Source organism: Ipomoea nil, unplaced genomic scaffold (genome assembly GCF_001879475.1).
Source record: "Ipomoea nil cultivar Tokyo-kokei standard unplaced genomic scaffold, Asagao_1.1 scaffold0465, whole genome shotgun sequence".
NCBI classification, from domain to species: Eukaryota; Viridiplantae; Streptophyta; class Magnoliopsida; order Solanales; family Convolvulaceae; genus Ipomoea; species Ipomoea nil.
In genome coordinates, this window is record NW_017616893.1 from 2354281 (window position 1) to 2378740 (window position 24460).

The window sequence follows — 24460 nt, forward strand, 5'->3', positions numbered from 1 at the left end:
TCATTAGTGCACCGTTATAGTTTTTTTTTTTTTTTTTTCTTAATTAATCGCGTAACTTTTCTTCTTCATTTTCACATTCGCGGTTTCACTTTAATTTGAGGTGAACAATGATTTCGGACATTCATAAATTATGATTTCATTCTTGCACATTCACTTTAGAACCATGCCTACACATTTCCGTCCGAAACTATGGCTGCTCCTCTATAGCGCACGTTTCTTCAACATTCATAAATTATGAATTTTCTGTTATGAGATTATGAATTTTTTGGTATGAGATTATGAATTTACAATAAATTCATAATCTCATAACAGAAAATTCATAATTTAATAAATGTTTTTCTTTTATACGATTATGAATTTTCTGTTATAAGATTATAAATTTACAGCACATTCATAATCTCATAACAGAAAATTCATAATTTGACCAAACGCGCACCGTTAACACCACATTTGCGAATTTTTATTTTTATTTTTACGTAAAAACGACGTTGTTTGGACCCGTATTCACCATTGAACACATTTTCAAGGCATAATTTACTTTTATTCTTTCAATTGGCTCAATTCTTCTTTTAAGTAATTAAATTCCTAACTCATGAATTTATTTAAGGCCCAATCCTTTATAAATTATTATTCTCCACCCAATTTCCTAAGATTAAATACTTTTGGACCTTACCTTTGATTCTATTTATATTATATGCATGTCTTCTAGCCCAACTTATTTAATATTAGCCCAAAATTGTTATAAGGGTTATATAGCCCATTTACACAATATAATGTCCATTCCTACAACTATGGCAAATTATGTTGTGGACTCGTGTCCACAATGCATTGTGGACACGAGTCGCAAACGACGTCATTTTAAGGAAAAACGATGGCATTTCAGTTAAAAAAAATTAATTTTGTCTCATCGTTAACGACGTTATTCGTTTGTGGAATTATGAATGTACAATTATGTAATTATGAACACAGAGTTCTGACATTATGAACTTACAATTATGAACATATAGTGATAAAATTATCAACATAGAGCTCTAAAATTGTGAACATAGAGTTTCGAAAATTATAAATGTACAGTTATGGAATTATGAACACATAGCTCTGACATTATGAACTTACAATTATGAACATATAGTGATAAAATTATGAACATAGAGCTCTAAAACTGTGAACATAGAGCTTCGAAAATTATGAATTTACAGTTATTGAATTATGAATGTACAGTTACGGAATTATGAATGTACAATTACGGAATTATGAATGTACAATTATGAAATTATGAACACAAAGCTCTGACATTATGAACTTACAATTATGAACATATAGTGATAAAATTATGAACATATACTCCTATAACGAAGTGGTCTGAAATTTAAAAAAAAAAATGATGAAAGATAACGGTGCCACTAACGACACTGTTACCGTGTCCACAATGTATGTTGGACACGGGTCCATAGCATAATGATTGTACAAACCATGATCTTAACCTAATATACATACAACCTTGTATCTAAGACCTTACCCTAGCAATCCCTACAAATAAATATCTTAACATTTTGTCTTCCACCCTACTCCACTCCATCATCTTCACGCCATTCTCCATAATCCCAACACAAAAAAATAGCCTCCATCTTCTACAAGCTAAACATCACAAAGACTACTCCTTTATAAATCTTCTCTACAAAATAAAGTAAGATAAACCTTCATCTTGCATTTCCCTTTCTCATTTCATAGTCTTTATCACATTTCCTTATGTTTTCTTCATTGGGATTTTGGGGTTTCTAGAGGATCAAGTTGAAGAAGAAGTGCTAGGATAAGCTTGCTTGGAGACTAGAGTGGTTTAGCTAGCTAAGAGGTAAGTTTTCATGTCCAACAAAGTCTATTTTAATCCAATATGTGATGAATGTTCTACTTGAAAATTCTGAGCATATTCTTGATATATCTCTTGTTCTTGAGCATATTGTGGTGTTAATCTTGAGCTATAGTATCTATTCTTGATTCCCTTTGAGCTATTGATATTCTAGAGTTGTTAGTGTGGATTTCTTGTTGAGTTTTAACCCTTGTATTGATGAAATAGCATTCTGCTCTGTTGAAATATTGTGTTCTGTTTCATACAGGCTTCTGCTATCATTTTAGCCATGCAGGCATACCTCACGGAAATTGTTTTCTCGCAAAGGTTACCTGCAAGGCCATTCGCACAGATGTGTGGCAGGAGTTCTTTTCCCGTGGCACATGCCCACGGCCTCTATGCGGTATGTTGTGGCGGGAAGTCTTTTCCCGTGACCTTTGCCCGTTAGGTCCTAGGAATTGATTCGCAGAATGTATTACTTTGGTTTCAGTGCAACGTTGTTTAATGTTTGGTGCATTGCAAGTCTTTCTCGGCATGTTGTGAACTCTTTGACCTCCGTTTGAACTGTGATTCTCCCGTGAATCCTTGTTCCTTGATATCATTTAATTCTTGAGTATCTTGATGATATATATATATATATATATATATATATATATATATATATATATACACACACACACACACACACACACACACACACACACACGTTTTATTGGCTATATTGTATTATTGGGCATCGGTCATTGGATTGGTGGAATTGCAGAGCTTTGCTCCATTTGTATTGGTGGCGAGAGCTTCGGCTCCATCTGTATCGATGGCGAGAGCTTCGGCTCCATCTGCATCGGTGGCGAGAGCTTTGGCTCCATTTGTATCGGTGGCGAGAGCTTCGCCTCCACTTGGTGGATAAGCTTGGATTGGTGTACATGTTGGCTTGGTGTAAAGGTTTGAAGTGGCGTAAGGTTGGATATGGATATTGATATTGAATATTGATTACTTAGCATTCCATTGAACCGTTTTCCTTCTAGTGAATGTTTTTAGTCTTCAAGTGCACGTTTTTTAGCCTTCAAGTGCATGTTTTCATTTCTAAGAGTGCACAATTAATTTCCTTCGACTTTTTCCGTTTAATGTCTTTTTTTCTCCCTTGCCTTCTAGTGATCCTCTTTATGCCTTCAAGTGCTCAATTTCATGTGCCTACAAGTGTATGTGTGTCTTACTATTGTGTAAAAAAAAAAAATACTTAATTAACATTCCAATGAATCCTTTTTTCCCTTCTAGTCCATGTTTTTAGCTTTCAAGTGCACATTTTTATGCCTTTAAGTGCATTTTTTTTCCTTCAAGTGCACAATTCTGGGCCAATACTTGTTATATCTTTTTCATTCTTTTCAATAACATATAACTAAATTTCTAATGAAATTTGTGAGATTTACAAATGATTTGTATGGGTAATTGCTTTAATAACACTTAAGTTGAATAACTTACTTTTTGGTACCATAAATTGCATCAATTGCACATTTATTGAATTACCTTCGAGTGCATAATTTTACATTCAATTGCACATTTTTATATCTTCAAGTGCACAATTTTTATTAATTCGAAAGGAATTTTTTTTAAAAGAGCATTAGATCTGGATGAATTCAATAATTGAGATTTGTGGGCATTTTTTACCTGGGGAGTCTCACACACACACACACACACACACACACACACACACATATATATAGAAGGGTTCAGGTGGCTATAGCTTCTTGTGCGGTTAACTCAAAAAGACGCATCTTAAGCTACACACCTTAAGCATACAAACAAAGCACCTTAAATTAAGCTTTAGGTGCGTGGTTTGTGTTCTTAAGATACTTTATTTGTATGTTTAAGATGCGTCTTTTTGAGTTAACCGCACAAGAAGCTATAGCCGCACCTGAAATATATATATATATATATATATATATATATATATATATATATATTTGTCCTAAAGACTAGTAAATGAGGTAAATCATAGAGTAGTATATTTTGAAATAGTTGACCAACTGAATTGTGCATTGAAACATATCTTATATTATATGTTTTATGGAAAAAGTGTCAAATTGGCCCCCAAGTCGAATGGATAGTGCAATTGGGTCCCCTAAGTGAAAAAAGCTCAATTCAGGTCCTCTAAAACGGTAAAATTGTTCAATTATGTCCAAATCGACTTGTTTATCAGGTTAAATGCATACGGTGCTGACATGTGTCCTTATTTTATTTTTTTTATTAAAAATATTATTTATTATATTAATTAAAATAATAATTATAATTATAATTATAAAAAAATAAAAAAAAAAACAGCTACCGGCTGTCCACGGCCACGCCGGACTTCCTTCTTCAAGGACAGTCGTGGTCGTCTTGCCACAGCTGTTTTTTTTTTTTTTTTTTGTTTAAAAAAATTCTTTTTAATTATTATAATAATTATTATTTTAATTAATTTATAATAAATAATATTTTTAATAAAAAATAAAATAATGACACATGTCAACACCGTATGCATTTAACCTGATAAACAAGTCAACTTGAACTTAATTGAAAAATTTTACAGGTTTAGGGGACCTGAATGGAGCTTTTTTCACTTAGGCGACTCAATTGCACTATCCACTCGATTTAGGGAGCCAATTTGACACTTTTTCCTATCTTTTATTTTGCATTGGAACATATCTTATATCCTTTATTACACAATAAAAGATGCAAATGCGTCTTATTTGATAGTACACGTTACAACAACCATTATATCTATACATATATCTTTTATTACACAATAATAAAAGATGCAAATACGTCTTATTGATAGTACACAGTACAACAACATACACTATTACACACAACAGAAGGACAACAAGCTAGCTTGTCCAATTCATATAATTATATATAGATTTTATTTGTATGATAATATTTTTGTTTCATAATCAACCCATGCAGTATAAACATTGGTTCCTTCGATTTGATTATAATATATTCCCATGCATATATAATCATATCAGCAATCCTTGTAGCAACCACAAGAATAATAGCTTTTTCCGCAGGATTTCTCACACTTCCAGTAGTAACGACCATTGATTTGGGAGTCACACCAATTTTTGCAAGAATTACCGTTGCAGTCCTCGTTCCAAGTTTTTGAGGCAACCCAACATGTTGCTTCTGCGCTTTCCATCTCTACATTATATATATTCAACAAACTAATTATTACCTTATTATCTTCCATCTCCATCATATCATTCTGTATGGTATAGTAATTGCATGTCTTTGTCAGGAGTTTTTAAAAATTAAAGGTGATATCATTCAACCAGATGGGCGTAAGTGGTTATATACTCACATTCCATAAAAGAGGTCGGGAATTCTAAATGCCTATCGTATGAAAAAATTAATATAGTCTTGATGCAAACGAAGATTAGTTTAATTGAGTATTTTCTTTTCTCAAACTTGTCTTTCTTCAAACAATTTAAAAGATGTAAAAGTTATTAACAAGGGTAAAATGGAAACAAATAAAAAGTTTAAAATTATCAAAGATATAAAAGGTACTAATAAGGGTAAATTGGAAACAAATAAAAAGTTTAAAATTAGATACTTTTAAAACTACACCACGAGAAGTACTTGCAACAAAGTCGACCAAGAAGGGACCATAAAGTACGAGAACCCTTTTCAGGCATGTACAAAAAGGTCATAGGTTTGAACTTGTGATTTGATGGCATCGTGATCCTTCCAAATGAAAAGTCATAAGTTCAAGCCCCATATCAATCAATAATGGCATATCATATTGTTGAGCTTATACTACGGATAAGTCACAGCAACGAGCAATCGTTATGCTGTGAGCACGTGCTTTAATATCCATAATTTCTATACATAAAATTTATACTTTAGATTCATAATTTCTAAAACCGTAGGATTCATAATCTAAATACAATAGATTCATAATTTCTATACAGTAGATTCATAATTTCTATATTGCACTGATTTGTGAAAACAGAGTTCAACCATTGGAATCTAAAGTATAAATTTTAGCTCACCAAAAGTTTAGAAATTATGAATCTACAATATAAAAATTATGGATATGAAATCGAAGACTAAAAACTAAAAGTTTTATCTTTAAAAATATAAATGAGAAAAAACAACTAGTTGTATATAACCTAGATATTCAAAATACTATTTTTGTATACTAATAAAGCTACATTATATTATAAATTAAATGTGAATTAAGAACCAATTGAACTAATATACATTAGAAAATTAAATATGAAAAATCAGTGAAAGGATCGGAGTTTGAGAGTACCCACCAAAGGCTGCAATGAAAAGGAAGCAGAAAAGAAGAGGCACAATAATATTGGTTTTGGTAAGCTGAGATGTAGCCATATTTCTGATGTAGTATTTCAACTTAGGAGGATAAGCTGATATATATATATATATATATATATATATATGAGCTAGTTTGTTTGTGTATGATAAATTTTCCAAGAAATGAAGTATGTATATATAGCAGGATATGACGCAATGTGTAGCAATCTTGCTGCCCGCCCATTGGTTTAAAAATTCTGAACTGTTCAAACAATTTTAGTCAAACATTTCGAGGGTGAGATAAGGCTGATAACTCATCCTTCGTCACAATACATTTTTCTAGTTTCCTCTATAACGTTGACCAAAGTTAACAAAAGATTTTATGTCTACGAAAATAATCAAGAGTATGTGATCGTACGAGGATTAATTCAACCTTGGGTTGTTGGAACTAAAAGTTGGCTAAAATAGGGTACGTTACGTTGTGGAGTTCGCGGAGAATATAATATATAAAATAGGAAAAATAGTCAAATACACCATTTAACTTTAAGTATTGAAATTGTACATTTGTATCATGGGCCTTGAATGCAAGTAAATACCTAAAGTTCAACTTGGTTTTAATTTAGACATTAACATACCATTTTAATTATGCCATTTTAGGATGAACAAAATAAATTAAAAGGTAAGAAATAAAAATCAAGAACACACAAAATGATCACACAGCTCGCCAGCTCGGAGTTAAACCTCCTACGTCTACGGGGCAGGGGCAGCTCACGTCAGCCCAATCCACTAAATGTTCACCAGGACTACAAAGAATTTGTATACACACCGCCTTAGCCACGTACAACAACCAACACTAATCCTCACAACATCTAACTTCGGAGAGGTACAATCCACTAGATGTTCACCAGGATTACAAGGGGTTTGTATACACACGGCCTTAGCCGCGTACAACAACCAACACTAATCCTCACAACATCTAACTTCGAAGAGGTACAATCCACTAGATGTTCACCAGGATTACAAGGGGTTTGTATACACACGACCTTAGCCACGTACAACAACCAACACTAATCCTCACAAAATCTAACTTCAAAGAGGTACAATCCACTAGATGTTCACCAGGATTACAAGGGGTTTGTATACACACGACCTTAGCCACGTACAACAACCAACACTAATCCTCACAAAATCTAACTTCGAAGAGGTACAATCCACTAGATGTTCACCAGGATTACAAGGGGTTTGTATACACACGACCTTAGCCACGTACAACAACCAACACTAATCCTCACAAAATCTAACTTCGGAGAGGTACAATCCACTAGATGTTCACCAGGATTACAAGGGGTTTGTATACACACGGCCTTAGCCACGTACAACAACCAACACTAATCCTCACAACATCTAACTTCGAAGAGGTACGTGCATACCATCTTCTACTTGTTGACACTGATCCAGGCCATCTGATCCAACGAGATTACCACCTTATAATAATATACTAATCTGTAATATAGATGTAATATAAAATGCCTTTTCCTCTCAATATGGTTTTTGTAAATGCGTGAGATCAAAAGATGATTCCAAATCCTCATTTTTATAATTACTTTCACGCAACCATCATTCCTCAAAGTGTGCCGACCACATTCTGTTTGATAAATGTCATCCACTTAAATTAAATATTGCTAAAAATTAGATTTGACCAGCCAAACCATTTTGAAGAGCACTGACCAGCAAATCCATAGGTGAAGATTGAACTTTGATGGGAGTCGGTCCAAATAAAATACCTCCATTAAATTCTAACCTTTTTGACAAATAAATTAGCTAATTTATAATAGGGTTTAATGTATATCATTTGTACACTTAATTACAATTTTCCCCTTTAATAATTTATTTGACAAAAACTAAGGTAAATATACTTGGGGCCAAGAATAAAGTAATTTAAACAAATTCATTAATAGATAGTCCTTAGTATATTTGCTTGACATAGAATCCTATAGGTTAGAATTAATTTAGAGATTACAAAGACATTTTGGACCGTTGCTCTATCCGTAGAATATAAACCACTAGCAATATACTGCAACATACTCAATAATCATACTACATAGACGGTCCATCCAAAGATACCATAACTCCAATATTTAAAATAAGATCAGTGATAATAAGAAACCTAATAAATAACTTAATAACCCATAAAAGAGAGATAGAAAAGCTAAATAAAAACTAACCATCTAATCATATATAAAACTTAATAGAAATTGATACTGATCATTAATAGCAGAGATTACCCAAAGTTTCAAGCCAACTAATCATTAATATAATAGTAGAGATTATCTATATTTTCAAGCCAACATACCAGATTGTCAAATCAACCGTACTCTCCCTTATTGTATATTTTCCCTTATTGTATACTCCCCCCTTTTGTCAATGAATTGACAAATGCGAACATTAGTGGTGAAAAACTATAGGGCTGATGGAGTGTCCGAGTGGGAAGGATCAACAGAAATAGAAGCAGCATCATCAGAATCATCAGAATCGCGAAGATGAAATAGGCTTCCATAACCAACCCGAATAGATAAACGTTATTTTAAATCCATTCAACAACCATAAAAGATAACCATTCATCGAAGACCATTCAATCCAAGATTTCAGCTAATATATAACCATAATATGATAATCCAATATCCAATAAAGATAATCCAAATGATGATCCAAATAATATAATAATATGATAATCCAAAATAATTATGTTCCCCCGCAATTTGTAAACCATGACTGTTTCATCACAATATCATAATAAGACAACTCTTAGAAGAAGTTTCATTGTAGCTGTAACAGGACCTGCACAAGTAGAATATAAACGAGAAACCCAAAACTAGACACATGCAACTTGAAAACAACCCAGCACAGAGGCACTTATAGACACAAATTCAAGAATTGTCAAGCTGGAACAGAAAAAGCAACAGGTTCAGCATTAAGCACATTCAGGTAAAGCAGATTTAGGCACAGATTCATAACATTTAGCACGGAAGACACACAAATAAAATCAAACACGGTCATGATCGGACCAAACAAATAACACAGAAGAAAAGAAATCAGATAACATAAAACGATTAACAATTTCAGACATCAATTCTTGGAGAAGATAAACCAGTAGGTACTTTCAAAATATTCAACATTCTCAATATACAATCAATCCATATATTCAACGTTCACAATATTCAATCAATCCATATATTCAACATTCACAATATTCAATCAATCAATAAATGGGACATTTAAGAAACACACAGAAGCAGTAAAAAAAAAAAACACAAAGAATAATCCGCGATTTAGAATAGTAAGTAACGAGAATGACTAATTGCGAGAAAAAAAATGGTATTGAGGAAATACCACTGCCAAAAGAGGGAAGAGAAGAGAACGCAAACGTGAACACTAATATATGCAATTTTTAGACTTTTTCAGGTTTGCACATTTAGTATTGTTAATTTCATATTCTCCCTTATTGTATAATTTCATATTATAAGTATTGTTATCTACCTTCAACTATCATTGAATCGATTAGCATTCTCAAAAAAATAAATAAATAAATAAATAAATTGAATGTCTATATCTACGTGCATTTAAGATGCAACATGTGTATAATTCACTAGGCTTTGAGGCAGGAGAACACATCTGGGTACATTGGTGGATCTGTATCTCATTGCAAAAAAATATCCATACAATTAATTAATTAATATAATTACAATTATCATTATTCTAATTCAAAAAAAAAAACTAAAGAATTAATTGTAATAATGAAATTTTTTATTAATATTCTGTTACTAATTGACACAGAAATCAGACTAAAAGAAAAACGAAATTAATATTAAAAATGGACTCGAATTAAAAAAAATGTGCTTAATAAGTAAATAACTAATTTGCTAGACAGAAAATTAGGGTAAAGGAAAAAGAAAATGATTATTAAACATTGTACCAGATTGTGTTTATGATTGAAAATGAATATTACAAATGTACCAGATTGTTTTTATGACCAGAAATAAGAATGAATTTTACACACGAGAATCTATTATTAATATTCTGTTATACTAATAGGCATGGGAATCATGCCAAATGAAAAAAGGATTTAATATTAAAAATTTATTGAAAATATAACACAGTTTTTCCTACGAAAAAATTAGTAACCACCAAATGAAATATTAGGAAAAAATTATGAAGAAAAAAGAAATGGAAACAAATATTAACTCTTTCTATGAATGAAAAAAGGAAATGAATATATCCATATTTCACTTAAAATATAATCAGTAATTATATTATATTATTATAATTATATTAATTTTTTTTGAAAGTATAATTATATTAATTATTTATGAAGAAAAAAAGAAATGAATATGAAAGGAAAAAAAAAAAATTAGACACGAAAATCTATTATTAATATTCTATTATACTAATAGACACGGGAATTAGGCCAAATGAAAAAAAAAAAGACTTAATATTAAACTTTATTGAAAATATAACACCGCTTTCCCTACGAAAAAATTAGTAATCACCATGTGAAATATTAGAAAAAATTATGAGGGAAAAAGAAATGAAAATGAATATTAACTCTTTCTATGAGTGAAAAAGGAAATGAATATATTCATATTTCACTTAAAATATAATCAGCAATTATATGATTATAATTATTATAATTATATTAATTATTTACTGGAAATATAATCAGTAATTATATTTTTTATAATTATATTACTTTTTAATTATGTGGAAATGAATATTAATTCTTTTTATGAACGAGAAAGGAAATGAATATTTCACAAAGAAATCTGTTATTAATATCATGTTACTAATCGACATGGAAATCAGGCCAATTAATCGACAATTATTAGAAAAATGAATAAAAATCAATATTAATTCTTTTTATGAACGAATAAAAAAGGAAATATATATATTCAAAAGGAAATGAAATATGAAGAAAAACGAATGAATATGTTTATATTTCACTAAAAATATAACACAGCTTTTGGCACAGAAATCAGACCAAAAGAAAAAAGAAATTATTGAAAATGGACTCGAACTAAAAAAAAAATATGTGCTTAATAAGTAAATAACTAATTTGCTACACAGAAAATTAGGGTAAAGGAAAAAGGAAATGATTATTAAACACGTACCAAATTGTTTTTGTGATTGAAAATGAATATTACAAACTTACCAGATTGTTTTTATGACCAGAAATAGGAATGAATTTTACACACAAAAAATCTATTATTAATTTTATGTTACTAAGGGCAACCCCAATAGAAGGTTTATTCATAGATTTTGGAAGAGTAAAATTTGCTTGCTTAAGTTTTGACAAATCGGAGGTGGGGATTTTGCAAATATCTTTCTCCTGCAAATGGGAAAATTTTGTCAGATTCTTTCATCTTTTATTTCTCTCTCTTGCTGATTGACCTGATACAGTGGGCCCCAACTTCCACACAGTATGTTTAATTTGTTTTTTTTTTCTTAAAAATTGGCCGTTGCATTGCTATTAAATTTAACATAACATACAATGTTATTATTAAAAACTGGCCATTGCATTCTTTAAAACTGGCCGTTTCATTATTATTATTATTATTATTATTATTATTATTATTATTATTATTATTGTTATTATTTAAAAAATTTAATATAACCTACCATGTTATTAATTTTTTTATTCTTTTTATTTATTAGATTCATAATTATCAATTATATTATTATTAAATTTATAATTATCAATAACATTTCATCAATTTTATAATTATAATTACAATATAAATTTTTAGAATGATAATAAAAAAAATTTAAAATATAAGATAGTAAAATGGTGGATCCACAAAAAGTTGTGAAAAAACTTAAAACTAATGGGAAGAAGAGATTTTGTGATTGAGTGAGATAGTGGATGATGAGGTGGATGTTGGGGCCCACAAAAATCTGAGGTAAAACCCCCAACTATTGAGGATGCCCTAATAGGCATGGGAATCATGCCAAATGAAAAAAGGATTGGATATTAAAAATTTATTGGAAATATAACACAATTTTCCCTACAAAAAAAATTAGTAACCACCAAATGAAATATTAGGAAAAAATTATGAAGGAAAAAGAAATGGAAACAAATATTAACTCTTTCTATGAATGAAAAACGAAATGAATATATCCATATTTCACTTAAAATATAATCAGTAATTATATTATTATAATTATATTAATTATTTATGAAGGGAAAAGGAAGTGAATATGAACAGAAAAAAAAATGAATTTTACACACGAGAATCTGTTATTAATATTTTGTTACTAATAGACACAGGAATCAGGCCAATGAAAAAAAGACTTAATATTAAAAATTTATTGAAAATATAACACCGCGAAAAAATTAGTAACCACTACATGAAATATTAGAAAAAAATTATGAAGGAAAAAGAAATAAAAATGAATATTAACTCTTTCTATGAGTGAAAAAGGAAATGAATATTACTCTTAATGAATAAATATATGAATTATTATACATAGTAGCATGGAATTAATTAGTAGGACAATTATATTAGGTAATCTAATTAATAATTTACTTTTTAAATTATATTCCCTTTTTAATAATGAATATTTTCTTAAAGTATATACACAGATTATGTTTATCAATATAGAATTAAAAGTGTATAGATGTATAATATTATTAGTACAAAATCAATTATACTTGCCTTAATAATTAATTATTAATATTATTGCCTAATAATTATGTGTTGTCACCTTTTTCGGGGTAATTATTATGGTAATTTATATACATATATATTTTTATACTTAATGTATAATATTATTGGGCACAAAATAAATATACTTACCTTAATATATATAGATTATTTTTAATATCATTTCCTAATTTATTAAAGGTAATTATTCTCATAATTTTTCTTTCCTTCTTTTGTGTAATTATTATGGTAATGTATTTAAATATTGGAAGAGAAAAAATGTTATAATTAATATAACTAATGAAATTATTATTGTAATTGTCACAATATTTGGTAATTATAAATAATATAATTAAGAAATTTGAGAAATATAAGATTTCTTCCGTAGAAATATTTGTGAAAATTTCATTAAATTATAATTAATAAAATATGAAATATAATTAAAGAAATTAAATTATAAAATTAACAAAACATGAATATTTATAATTTTTTTAAATATACATGCATACACTTTTTAAATTTCTAAATATAATTTTTTAAGTATAAATCTATCAATATAAATTAAAATTAATGAAATTATATTATAATTTTCCTATATACATATTAATAAATATTATGTGTATATACAATGTATTATACAATCATATAAGGATATGCGTCCGATTAGAGTTTATATTTGTTCATACAAAATTTAGAATTTACATTTTTATTGATTTCTAAGTACAATTCTCTTAGTTATTATTATTCATATTTTTAGAATTAATAATATATATATATATATATATATATATATATATATATAATACAATTTGAAATAAATCAACTTAATTATATGAATATTTTCTATAAATTTATTTAAATATGTACATGATTAGAGATTATATTAACCATATAAAATTTAAATTTAAATTTTATATGTTATGAAAATAGATAGTTGACCAAATATATAAAAGTCCAACTATATTATTATATTGTACATTTTAACATTTTTTTATTTTTTATTTTAATTTTAAATTCATAAAAACAAAAAAAAAAAAAACAAAAAAAATCCGTGCAACACACGGGTAAAACATTACATTTAAAAAAATACAATTTCATAAATATCATAAATTAATTAGTACAATATCATTTATATTTATAACAATTAAAGAAAAAAATAAATAATTTCAAATATATGAACCAATGATTTCAAAATGAAACTAATATACAGTTACAAATAAATATAGCATGATTAGATTTACTTTAATTAGTTTTAATTCCCTTAATGATATGACTTTTCTTTATCAGTTTTTTGTGGGAGACTAAGGGAGTGTTTGAGTTGCTGGAAATTATTATTATTTTTTGAATACTAACTAATAAAAAAATTAAAATATTTTTTACCCCCTCCCCTCCCCCCCCCCCCTCCCCCAATAACATGTGTAAATCTTATATTTTTTAAAATTACAATTTGATAAATATTATAAATTAATTAGTAGAATATCATTTCTGTTTATAAATTATAATAATTAAAAAAAATTCATATATGTGAACCAATGATTTCAAAATGAAATTAATATACAGTTACAAATAAATATAGCATGATTTGATTTACTTTAATTAATTTTAATTTCCTTAATGAAATGACTTTTCTTTTATCAGTTTTTTATGGGAGGCTAATGGAGTGTTTGGATTGCTATAAAATATTTTAAAATAAAAATTCATACTAATAAAAAATCATTTTAAAATATTTTTTTAACCCCTCATAACATGTGTAAATCTTATATTTTTAAAAAATACAATTTGATAAATATCATAAATTAATTAGTACAATATCATTTCTGTTTATAATAATTAAAGAAAAAATAAATAATTGAAATATGTGAACCAATTATATCACAATAAATCTTTCAAAATTTAAAACAAAAGAACGGAAATTAAAAATAGAACGAAAATATTTCATTAATAATATTCTACATCATCAAGTAAAAGTAAATTAAAAATGAAAAGATAATATTTCAATAATAATATTCTACATCATCAATAGTAAAGGCATATTTTAAACAATAGTAAAGGTAAATTAAAAATGGAACGGAAATATTTCAATAATAATATTCTACATCACCAATTAAAAATAAAACTGAAATTATGTAAAAATACCATTGCATATGATATTCTAATTGATTAATTGACGGAAAATAAAAAGAATAATTGGTTGAAAATGAATATGATATTACTAATTGACTGATATTTTATGATGATATATTTTCACCCGAGTCACCCATTCTAATGGACTGAAGATGTTAGCTATAGACGATGACGGACAAGATTATGTTGCTACTACCAATGTCGTCTACAATATGAGGTTTTAATAATGTGTAAATACAATTGGTGATATTATTTTTTTTTAATGACAAAATTGCTATATATCTACACACAAAAAAAAAAAAATAAAATTTTTTAAAGCAATTTAGACAAAAAAAAAAAGAAAATATTTTCCATACAAATGAATTAGGATAGCAATTCATTCCTATAACTGAGTTGCTAAAGAATGAGCATGTTTGACTAATTTATAAAAATACTAAACAATGATAAATAAAAGCTTCAAAGTTACAACACTGCATGCGTATATCTACACATTAGCTATTAATTTGAGCAATTATCTGTTTAAATTCAAGCAACGATAACATCAAAACATATAAACGATCCAAACTATATCTTCAATTGCACTATATAATATTTAATGTTCTAATTTAAATAATTTTATATCAATCAAGATATTCTTAATATATTACAACAAATTCACGAGCGAAACCATATCTTTAATTGCACTATATAATATTTGAGTTATTACTGAAAAAATCAGTCTTTAATCACGGTTAATTGTATGTTACTTTTTTCCGAGTCACCCCATCCTGATAGTCAGATAGTTTTAACTTTAGACGATGATGGATAAAATTCCGTTACTACTACCAATGTCGTCTAGCTATAAAGAGATTTTCAATAATGTATAATTTAAGCCATTGATATTATGTTTTTTTTTATATACAAAAATGACAAAATTTCTATATAGCTGATCTACATAGAAAATATATCTTCCGTATAAATAATTTATATAACTGAGTTGCTAGACAACGAGTTAATTAGCCCAATTAATACAAATTATAAACACTGATATATAAAATCTCTAAAGTTGCAACATCGAATGCGTATATCTACACGTTAGCTATTAATTGGGCAATTATTTATTCGAATTCAAGCATTGATAACATCAGAAAACATAACCGGTGCAACTCAATTCTTCAATTATATTATATAATATTCGATTTTATAATTTATACAATTGTATAACGATATAAATATTTTTAAAATTTTATAACAAATTCATTCCGTGCAACGCACGAGCACAAATACTAGTCATATATAAAACTTAATAGAAACTGATACTGATCATTAATAGCAGAGATTACCCAAAGTTTCAAGCCAACTAATCATTAATATAATAGTAGAGATTATCTATATTTTCAAGCCAACATACCAGATTGTCAAATGCGAACATTAGTGGTGAAAAACTATAGGGCTGATGGAGTGTCCGAGTGGGAAGGATCAACAGAAATAGAAGCAGCATCATCAGAATCATCAGAATCGCGAAGATGAAATAGGCTTCCATAACCAACCCGAATAGATAAACGTTATTTCAAATCCATTCAACAACCATAAAAGATAACCATTCATCGAAGATCATTCAATCTAAGATTTCAGCTAATATATAACCATAATATGATAATCCAATATCCAATAAAGATAATCCAAATGATGATCCAAATAATATGATAATATGATAATCCAAAATAATTATGTTCCCCCGCAATTTGTAAACCATGACTGTTTCATCACAATATCATAATAAGACAACTCTTAGAAGAAGTTTCATTGTAGCTGTAACAGGACCTGCACAAGTAGAATATAAACAAGAAACCCAAGACTAGACACATGCAACTTGAAAACAACCCAGCACAGAGGCACTTATAGACACAAATTCAAGAATTGTCAAGCTGGAACAGAAAAAGCAACAGGTTCAGCAAATAAAGCAAATACAAATAGTAAGCACATTCAGGTAAAGCAGATTTAGGCACAGATTCATAACATTTAGCACGGAAGACACACAAATAAAATCAAACACGGTCATGATCAGACCAAACAAATAACACAGAAGAAAAGAAATCAGATAACATAAAACGATTAACAATTTCAGACATCAATTCTTGGAGAAGATAAACCAGTAGGTACTTTCAAAATATTCAACATTCTCAATATACAATCAATCCATATATTCAACGTTCACAATATTCAATCAATCCATATATTCAACATTCACAATATTCAATCAATCAATAAATGGGACATTTAAGAAACACACAGAAGCAGTAAAAAAAAAAAAAAAAAAAAAACACAAAGAATAATCCGCGATTTAGAACAGTAAGTAACGAGAATGACTAATTGCGAGAAAAAAAAATGGTATTGAGGAAATACCACTGCCAAAAGAGGGAAGAGAAGAGAACGCAAACGTGAACACTAATATATGCAATTTTTAGACTTTTTCAGGTTTGCACATTTAGTATTAACGTTTTGCACATTTAGTGTTAACATTTTGCATATTTAGTATTAAAAGTTTGCACTTGCAAAAACGCAAAAGTACATAGCAATTAGGGTTTAGATTTTAGTGTTTTATGATTGAGTTTTTTTATTTTATTTGGTCCAATGGTTCACTTTTTACTGCTTAAGGTCTAACATTTAGGGTTTAGATTTAAAATTTAGTTTTTTCGATGATTTTATAGAATTTACAAGTTTTTAGTTGTTAAAGATTGCATATTTAAGTGTTAAAGTATGCACAGTGGAGTTGATGATAATTATGAAACTGCCACCGCATCTATTTTTTAAAATCTGATCAAAATCCGTCAAAATTTTACGGCTATAATGATGAGATTGGTTCTTATTTCTCTCCTATGAAAGTGTTCTCACAAAATTCATAGCATATATATATATATATATATATATATAATTTGGATCATGTGCGAAGGAAGTGTTTAGGTAAAATATAGGAATAAATCTCAACCATAGATATAGTCCAAATTAACAGCCAAGATTGAAGATTTAATTAAAAAATGTGCAGTGACATTATTGTAATTTTGAGTAAGTCAGATTGTCTTTGTATACGAGTGCACATTTTTCTTCTTCGAGTGCACATGTTTCCTTCTTCAAGTGTATATTTCTCTTCTTCGAGTGCACCTATTTTTTTTTTCAGTACATAGTTTCTCCTTTGAGTGCAAAAATTTGACCTTTCAAGTGCATGTTTTCCTTTCTAAAAGTGCACAATTAATTTTCTTTGAATTTTCCCTTTTAGTGTCTTTTTTTTTCTCTTGCCTTCTAGTGATCCTCTTTATGCCTTAAGTGCTCAATTTCATGCCTACATGTGTGTCTTACTATTGTGTAAAAAAAAAAAAAAATACTTAGCATTCCGTTGAACCATTTTTTTCTTCTAGTGAATGTTTTTAGCTTTCAAGTGCACGTTTTTTAGCCTTCAAGTGCACGTTTTTTAGCCTTCAAGTGCATGTTTTCCTTTCCAAGAGTGCACAATTAATTTTTCCTTTCCAAGAGTGCACAATTAATTTCCTTCGAATTTTCCCTTTTAGTGTCTTTTTTTCTCCCTTGCCTTCTAGTGATCCTCTTTATGCCTTCAAGTGCTCAATTTCATGTGCCTACAAGTGTATGTGTGTCTTACTATTGTGTAAAAAAAATAAAATAAAAAATACTTAGCATTCCAGTGAATCCTTTTTTCCCTTCTAGTCCATGTTTTTAGCCTTCAAGTGCATATTTTTTTGCCTTCAAGTGCACAATTCTAGACCAGTATTTGTTATATCATTTTCATTCTTTTCAATAACATATAACTAAATTTCTAATGAAATTTGTGAGATTTACAAATGATTTGTATGGGTAATTACTTTAATAACACTTAAGTTGAATAACTTCCTTTTTGGTACCATAAACTGCATCAATTGCACATCTATTTTTTTTTTTTTTGAATGCAATTGCACATCTATTTAATTACCTTCGAGTGCATAATTTTACCTTCAAGTGGACATTTTTATATCTTCAAGTGCATGGTTTTGAGCTTTCAAGTGCACAATTTTTATTAATTTGAATGAAATTTTTTTTAAGAGCATTAGATCTGGATGCATTCAATAATTGAGATTTGTGGGCATTTTTTACCTGGGGAGTCATTCGCACAAGATCCTAGACACACACACACACACACACACACACACACACACACACACATATATTCAGTTCCCGTGCGCGTGCGGTTGTGCAGTTAAATCTGAGCCATTCATATTGCCTAAATCAATGTTCAGGATTAACAATGATTAAAAAGAAACGCGGTTGCAATTTGGTCTTTTTGCATCTAGGTCAAATGTAAGTGTACACGTTTAGTACACATTAAACCTTTGTTGGCTAATTTATTTAGGTTCAATTTAATTAGATTTAAGTTAGTTTAAATCTCTTTGGACCACTTTCTATCACCTAAAGTTAATTTGAATGGATTTCATGCATTGGTTAATGAAGGGGAAGTCAACACTGCGTTATGGTGAAGCTTTCAAACAAAAATGTGTGGCTATGGTTTATTGAAGACTAATGGATGCTAATTACGTGGATCAAAGTGATTAGTTATCTATTACTAAAAAAGGAAGCCACACCAATGAGGAAAGTTGTCGAATTGAGAACTGCTATTTTGAGACAAGGAATTCTACACAAAGCATTATATTAATCTGCTTTCATTTTATTATTATCTCTAAAGGGTTTTAATCTGAGCTGCACAGTCAGTATCTGGGTCAGCTGAAACTTCACTCGAAGATTGTTATGGCATGCACGGTTCAGTCCTGAGTAGGTGTTAGGAAGGGTTGGGGTAGTAACGGCTGATAGCCATTTGTACTTACCTTTGTATAACTCCTTGGTGAACATCTATAGTGGATTGGGCAGACGTGGGTTGTCCCGCAGACGTAGGAGAAGTGCTCCGAACTGCGTAACAATTCTCTTGTGTTCTTATTTTATTTTATGCTTTCAATTACTGTTATTTACATTTGATTAAATAATCTAATTAATGAACGAGATTGTCGCATAACATAAAATCAAGTAGAATTCTAAGGTTCTTCTTTTATTCAAGATTCACGGTGCAATTTCATCAAATTTAAGGTGTGTGCTTTTCCTTCTTGAGGTGCATGCGTGGTTTGTGTGTTTAAGGTGAGTCAGTTGTTGATATTTAAGGTGCGTCAGCCTAAAGCTTTAGGTGCGGAATTCTTAAGGTGTGTGGTTTGTGTGCTTAAGGTGAGTCAGTTGTTGAACTTAAGGTGCGTCGGCCTAAAGCTTTAGGTGCATGGTTTTCCTTCTTAAGGTGTGTTGTTTACTTCTTAAGGTGCGTCATTTGTTGAAACTTAAGGTGCGCCACTTTAAAACTTTAGGTGCGTAGTTTGTGTTCTTAAGGTGCTTTGTTTGTATGCTTAAGGTGCGTCTTTTTTAGTTAATAGCACAAGAAGCTAAACCCGCTCCTGAACCCTTCCATATATATATATATATATATATATATATATATATATATATATATAGAGGGTGAAGATCAAATGAGGATGGTATCCCATATGAGGAGTGTGGATAATTTTAGGCCATACAATTATGTTGATCAAGGGTTAAGATTGCGCAGATATATGGAGTTAAATCCTATATTCCTTACGGTAAACTGAGTAATTAATCAGGCGAGGGGTAAAAAAGAAAAAGGGCAAAGATCTTGTAAGGTTCAACCAAGGAAATCACCGTGATTCTCGACCCATTGAGCTTCAGTTTCCTTAGAGGATTTCGACCGTGATACACAAACCATATGTGTCCATTTACCTTTGTTATTGAAGTTGACTGCCATGAGTATTGTCCAGAGAAGCTGCGAAAATAAAGATGAGAGATTATTGAGTTGGCTGTGGCGATTAGACCAGAAATCCATGGCCGGCGAAGCTAATTGACGGAGCAAACAACGGGCATCCTTAGAGGCGGCGAGAATAATAGGTACGTGGATTACTTTTGTTTTATTGTTCTTGTACTTCCCATCATTCTTTACGCATCACACTGTGCTTGATAGATAATAATGGGAAAATTAGGGTTCTAAGTGAGAAGATGTAAAACGAAATCAAAATAGGCGTCCATGGTTTTTGCGTTTCAGCGATTCACAAACGGGAGTAGTGAGTTTTGGGGAAAAAAGCAGGAGGAAACAAAATGATTAACTTTCATATCAAAAATTCCAACTGTTTAATATATAAATATTCAAATGAATAGTTGATTTTGTCAGTTTATTGAGAAGCAGAGAATGGTAACAAAGCTTTGCAGTTCTGTTACTGTGGAGAAAACTGTCTTGTGCAGAATTTGTAGTCTGATTGTGCATTATGGTAGTAGTTTGATGTTCACAGGGGCCTTTAAAATGTTTGTGTGCACCGTTTGATGTATATTTTGTGCGTTACTTTTATTTGGCACTAAACTTACTGCAACTTTGTGCACAATGCAGAAGGACCTCTTGTCTACATACCTTCCTATATGACATCCATGCATGCCACAGAGAAATCAACAATAGTCCAATTCCTAGAGCCCAAACGAATGCACGTGCGTTGGAGAGACACCAAAAATAAAGTGGACAACGGGGTATTTGCCATGAGACACATTGAGACATTCCTTGGGGAGGAAGCTGTTGATTGGGATTGCATGCTATAGAAAGGCGATAAAAAATCACTCCAAGAGCTGCGGGTTAAATACATGAGGGAAATATTGCCTAGTGAGTACAATGACTACCATACACGTAACATCGCGAGCACACCACAGCTTCAAGACACGCAAGAAAGAATGGGTGTGATTAAGCGTTTGTGGGGCATATTAAATCCATGACAACGTATGTTTTTGACTTGAAAGCATGTTTTTTTTTTTTTTTTTTTTGGTTGGAAAGGAAACTCTGGACACGTATGGCTTTTTATTATTAGACAGAAATTTAAATTAGATGCCTTAATGGAACACTTTTTGTTGTGTATATTACGGTTTGCAACGAATGAATTAGGATTTAAAGTGTACATGGTTTTGGATATGTTTAGGTGGGGAGTTGTTTGAAGATTCAAAGAATGAGGATTTATGCTATAGTTTTAATGTTCTGTGCATATCAGAATTACAAAAACGTGCATTTGTGGGTTTTTTTTTGGATTTTTTTGTGTGTTTGTGACTGTGTGCATCGGTGGATATGATTGCAATGCAGTTGTGCATGTTTTGAAATAGAATGTGCAAAGCAGTTTAAGGTTATTGTGCATTGGCCAAGCTGTTATCTCAAGCGTAGAAAATGAAAATGCACAACATAGCTAAATCAGAATATAAAATTGAAACATGCACATATATCCATCATCCAAAATGGTAAAGTAAACCAAAAAAACAAATTCCAATAAATAACGAAAACACAAAGTCAAGAACATTGACTAGATGGTGGTAAGAAACATATTAGAAATTAAAAATAAAAAGAAACTACTTAATCGACGGGCTTGGAAGTGACTTGATGTAACAAACAATTACGATTATCATGATGTCCGACCTCACCACAAGTGTGATAGTTATGACCACCACATGATGCCTTCTCCACAGCCAACCCCCTTGAATTTTTGATACGTTTGCCACTTCCTTTATTCTTGGACAAAGCAAGAGGGCGAATGCAGACCTCTTCCGGTACAGATGTGCCAAAGAATTGCAGTACAATTTTCATAAGTTACCTACTGCACAAAAAAAAAAATAAAAATAAATAAATTCCCACCCACTATTAGATCATGTGTCCTGTTTTCCTACACCGTAGAAATACACAGTAAACAAAAATGTCAGTGTACACACTACCATAACTTGTACCCATACGCATCAAATGAAGGTGAAATGCTCACACAACTAAGCTATATATACCACCAATGTGACACACCTCTATGGCCAACAACACAAACTCTTGAAAAAAAAAAAAAAGTAAATGCATGCGAGTGGATTAAGCACAACTTGCACAAAGCTAGAGCACAAACACAAACATCAACGATGCACACAAACGCACATCCAAAAAAGACAACACACTACCAATGGTACCTCGTTAGAAGGTGGATACACACACACAACTAACCTATATATACCACTAGTATCACAGACATCTACGAACAACAACACAAACTGTCGAAAAAATGAGAAAAAAAAAATGTCAGCCCTCATGGATTAAGCAAGACTGTCACAAATACACTGCACAAACACAGACTTCACCGATGCACAACAAAAAAAAAAAAAAAAAAAAAAAAAAAAAAAAAAAAAAACAAAACAAAACAAAACAAAACAAAACAAAAAGCAAAAAAAAAAAAAACAAACAAAAAAAAAGCTCGCGACAGCCAGCACCCCAACGAACCTATAGGAAAGTAAAAATAAATAAATAAATAAGTAAAATAAAAAAAAATAAAAACAAACCCAATCCACCCCACCTACTGTTAAACCTTGACCACCCCCCCCCCCCCCCGCGAGCAATTGTAACCGCTTATTTAAAAACTAAGAACAAAAATCCCACTTATTCGTTTGATTTAAACACTTGCAGAAAAACAACAATGAATAAGAAAGATGATAAAGGATATGTACCTGATGACACCATCCTACATACCGTAATACAAAAATACACAAAAGTTGGCGGAAAGAAATATTTCATGGACGTGGACAAACAAAAAGTGACGCAAAGAATAATTGAAAAAAAAAAAAGAAAAAACCATTGTGGAGTTATGGTTAAAATCAAAGCATACCTTAACTACTAATCCTAAAAAGAAGCAAATGATCTCAAAATAATAATAATCATGCATGGAAAATAAATCAAAAGACAAAAATAACTTCCAATCCCAATCACGTGAGAGTTCATAGCTAAAAAACACCAAATCAAAACCACACATTAACTTTAACCAACGTTCAAGATTAATCCACAATCCTCATGTGAGAAATTATCCTCATTTGATCATTAACCCCTCTTCGCCTTCAAAGTTCTCATTTGAATATTTGCTACTACCACCAAGATCTGCACCGACGGCTGCTTCGCCCGGGCTCGCTCCCAAAGTTTTGCAGCGACCGCCGCGCCCATGGTAGGCCACTATCCTACCATCGAAAGTTGATAGGGCAGAAATTTGAATGATGCATCGCCGGCCTAAAGCTTTAGGTGAGTCAGTTGTTGAACTTAAGGTGCGTCGGCCTAAAGCTTTAGGTGCATGATTTTCCTTCTTAAGGTGCGTTGTTTACTTCTTAAGGTGCGTCATTTGTTGAAACTTAAGGTGCGCCATTTTAAAACTTTAGGTGCGTAGTTTGTGTTTTTAAGGTGCTTTATTTGTATGGTTAAGGTGCGTAGTTTGTGTACTTGAGGTGCACCATTTTAAAACTTTAGGTGCGTGGTTTGTGTTCTTAAGGTGCTTTATTTGTATGCTTAAGGTGCGTCTTTTTGAGTTAACCGCACAAGAAGCTAAACCCGCACCTGAACCCTTCCCTATATATATATATATATATATATATATATATATATATATATATA

At 30.4% G+C, this 24460-nt stretch overlaps 1 long non-coding RNA gene across 1 annotated transcript; it reads right to left on the reverse strand.

Annotated features, from left to right (window-relative positions):
• Window positions 1–4547: 4547 nt before the first annotated feature.
• On the reverse strand, window positions 4548–6277 carry LOC109173020. The gene is made up of 2 exons (XR_002052835.1): window positions 6142–6277; window positions 4548–5023 (listed from the first exon to the last, which is right to left on the reverse strand). It is a non-coding gene; the product is annotated as an uncharacterized LOC109173020 (long non-coding RNA).
• Window positions 6278–24460: the final 18183 nt, after the last annotated feature.